Here is a 4160-nt window from a genome sequence, read left to right as displayed (position 1 = left end):
ATTTCCAGAAAATGAGTGTTACTCTCATGAAGCAGGTAACTACAAATTTCTGTACAAATTATGTAATTTCCATAATGCAGTTATTCATAATAAAAGTTACACACATCAAAATTTAAGCGATAATGGTACTTGTCATTGTTTTCTTTACCGAATAACTACCAGTGGCACTAATGAATTTATGAACACAATTTTCTTTTGCTTCCAAGAGCATTTTTGGGAATGATATGGGAAATATGGACTCTGTCAATTTATTCACATCCTGTGCACACAACACATAAAAATTATTTTGTAAATTAAATATATATACTTGTTTTATTAAATAAGTACACAAAAATAATTTTATAGACAGTTTATTTTTTTACCATTAATTATTTATATTTGTAACATGGGGAGACAACAAAAGTTTTACTTAATTATTTTGATACTACTACAAATTAAAATTCAACTTACTAGGCTACACCAGACGTTAAATTATTAAGTTATTTGTATTGGGCATATGCATTAACTGAAATAATCCAATAATCACTGATGAAAACATTATATTTAAGAACTAAAAAAATTAATAAATTGTATGTCACCAGTATAGTTTTATATTTAACATTTTTTTATACAAACAACCTAGCTTAATAATTTAATTTATGTATCACACAAACACAATACATTGAGGGTAATTACATGATTAAAACTGGTTAGAAACTTACATGAAACTCACCTTAAAAAAAAATAATTTCTTATTGCTGTAAAAATTATAATGAAATTTTCATGCTTGTAGCTTTTCACAATGGAAACAGCTGCAGCTTTGAAGTTTTACAGTAACAAGCCTGGTATAGAAAATATTTCTGGCACCGTAAATTACATAGAAAAAGTTGCACAAGTTTATTCCATACTAGACAACAACAAACCATGGAAAGGCCTGACTGTTGGATCAGATGATGAAAAGGTAAAACTCTAAATTTTGAAATATTTCAATATTATGTCTGTACATAACAAATAGGCTACTCAGAATTATTTGTTTAGTTAATTTTTATAATAACTGATATAAAAACAATACAGTAATAATTTAACATTAAAAGAAATATTTGCTTCTATTCATAATCTGCACTTAACAATAAAGATTTTCCTGTATTGGAACATGAAAAATACTTAATGATTATTTCTTATGTAGACACTTCTTGGTTTCTTGGAGTATATTGACACATGGGAATTATCCACCAAATATCAGCCAGAATTGTTTCTTTCACCATCAACAGCCTGTGGAATAAGAGTAATGATAACATCAATCATTGAGTTGCCACATACACTTAATTCTAATGGCTTTCGTTACCTTCTCACATCAAAGGTCAACCAAAACATATTGGAGGTATGTATTATTTAAAAAAAACATTCATTGCTGATTTTTTAAAGCAAATAATAGCTAATTAACTAATCCTTATGTGATGTCTATAGGAAAAGTTCAATATTGCAATTGGAATTTAATTTTTTTGCCTTATAAAATTTTCAATAACTATATTTGAGACCTCAGAAAAAAATGTTATGAAATGCAGGAAAGTAATCAGTGTTGAAAATGAAAAATAGGGACAAATTTATGGACATATCAACTGTGGCATTCCCTGCCTCTGAGCACCTGGTGATGACAGAGAGGGCAGGAGCAAGAGACACTACATGCCAAGGGACAAATTAATTCTAGTGCAGGCTTAGTAATACAAATACACATATTATTTCACTGATTTTTCCAGCACAATTTGATATATTTAAAAACAATCAGCTAGTAATTTTAAAACGTGATAGTTACAATTGCTTATATTACTTCTCTAAAACATATGTTTTGACTTCAGTGAAATTCCATTGAAACATAAAAAATACAGCTTTGGTACTTCATTATAAAAGTTCACAATTTTAAAACATATTACATGGATATAGAATATATGTTTTAATTAAGTGTGGTACTTTGCAATGAGATTTCAATTTAATAAACAAATAATTAAATTGAGGCCATCACTTACAGCATAATAAATAAGTAAATTAAATATAAAAAATCCAACTTAAAACCTTTACACATATCTACATGGTGTATTCTCCACTCTTATGAAGGCAACCATGTGGTTGAAAATTTGAATTATTTTGTTTGTCCCGTTTCCATTTTAATAACTAATAGTTCTGCAACATACACATAAAACTAACCTAACCAATCATTCACTCCATTTCACAGTAATTTTAATGTAGCTAACCTAACGTTTCTACATGTTAAAACAGTATACTACAATAACATAATTTTTAAAAAATATGTCAAGAATTTTGATACTGTGAAAATGGTTGGTTAGGTTATATTTAGTAAGCTGCGTTTAAAATACTTAAATAGTGGGTGTGGACAGTTGGTTAGGTTAGTTACATTACAACGATTGAGATATTAAAATAGTCAGTTGAGTTAGGCTAACTACAAAAAAAAATAGTAAAATCGTTTAGTTAAGAACCGCCCCTTTAAACTACACATCCAATGGCATTGATCTAATTATTTAATTTTTTTAATTGAATATATTTTCCATCCTGCTTCACATAGTGCTTGAAGATTAAGCACAAAAGGAACAACCATTTACCTACCACATTTTATCCCTATTTCAAATTTCTAAACAAGCACAAATGCTGCAAGTAGATGGGTGCACCATACAAGCTCACTACACTCATAGTTTTGAAAACCAAATTTCACAGTGAAGCGATGAAAAGTTGAAAAAACAATTATTTTTCTCTTAAATATCTTAGTAAATCACCAATGTTTTGTGTCCGTAAATTTTAAATTCGGACTTGCTGTAACTGATAATGGAATATGGTATGTAAATTGTATTAGTGGCATGAATAAAATTTACGTTAAGCTTGGAAAGACTGTCGCATATCCCGAGAAATCAGTCGAATAATAACCAAGCGAAAGGTTTTTTATGTTATGCTTGCTATATTAACAAGTAAATCTGTAATTGAAGTACAAAGCTTACCTGCAGGTAAAGTGAAGTAAGGTAAAGTAAGGTCATGACCTCAACTTCACTTTAGTTATTATTCGCCTAATTTCCATTAATCCGAGAATCAACAACATTCACAAACTAAATAGTATAGTTACTGTGATATCAAACCGATAAAAACACAAACAAGCACATCTTTTTTCATCCAGACATAACTTACCTCAAATATTTGCTTACCTTCATATGCAGATTGCTCGCGGCGAAACATAAACGCAGTATAGCTTTTATTTACGTGCCCAAAAGGCACAAAGTTGTGAAATTTACACGTTCTTAACGGAAGACTTGTTCAATATAATTCTTGCAAACAAAAAGCACATAACTAAATACCATACCGACTATTTTATTTAACTTCAATGCGGTTTTCTCACGTTCACCCTCAATGGCAGTGTGTAAAGTGTTACCCTTTCGCTACGCCAGCGCACCTAGCGGCAGAATTTTTCCCTGTGCCAAACTCGCCCATAAGAAAACCCGTTTTCTTCCTAACCTGTAGTAGAATTAACCTTACTCTCTACTTAGTTCCTTACAATAGCAAAACTTAATGGCTTCTAATAATGCGTTGCAATTTTTGCTTTTAAAGCGTGTTTTTTTAGTTTTTCTTAACTCAGAATTGAGATAAAATATCCAATTGTGAATCCAAACCATCGTATTTATTTGTGTGGCTATGAAACATGATTTTTTTCTGCAATTTAAATTGTAATATACAAAAAAGGTATTGAAAATTGAAACAAATATGGCGACACTATAAACTGTCAGGATCTTTATTTTTTTCTTACTCTCTACTTAGTTCCTTACAATAGCAAAACTTAATGGCTTCTAATAATGCGTTGCAATTTTTGCTTTTAAAGCGTGTTTTTTTAGTTTTTCTTAACTCAGAATTGAGATAAAATATCCAGTTGTGAATCTAAACCATCCTCGAATCCCCGTGAACTCACACACAAAATTTCATCAAAATCGGTCCAGCCGTCTAGGAGGAGTTCAGTGACATACACACGCACACAAGAAATATATATATAAAGATTTCTATGATTCTACTAAATAATTTTATGATGCGACTTCAGTATTTTACGGACATTTATTGTTACTGACCTCAGACTTGACATTTATTCATGAAATCCCTTTCACAAGCTAATGGCTCTGACAAAATTCTTATTA

General features: G+C 30.0%; 1 long non-coding RNA gene across 1 annotated transcript; it reads right to left on the bottom strand.

Annotated features, from left to right (window-relative positions):
- Window positions 1–334: 334 nt before the first annotated feature.
- Window positions 335–3503, bottom strand: LOC134531197 (uncharacterized). Its single transcript, XR_010074964.1, has 2 exons — window positions 3186–3503; window positions 335–1251 (listed from the first exon to the last, which is right to left on the bottom strand). It is a non-coding gene; the product is annotated as an uncharacterized LOC134531197 (long non-coding RNA).
- Window positions 3504–4160: the final 657 nt, after the last annotated feature.

This window comes from Bacillus rossius, chromosome 3 (assembly GCF_032445375.1).
Source record: "Bacillus rossius redtenbacheri isolate Brsri chromosome 3, Brsri_v3, whole genome shotgun sequence".
NCBI lineage: Eukaryota > Metazoa > Arthropoda > Insecta > Phasmatodea > Bacillidae > Bacillus > Bacillus rossius.
Note: the sequence above shows the minus strand (reverse complement) of the source record. Positions and strands in the feature narration are given on the sequence as shown.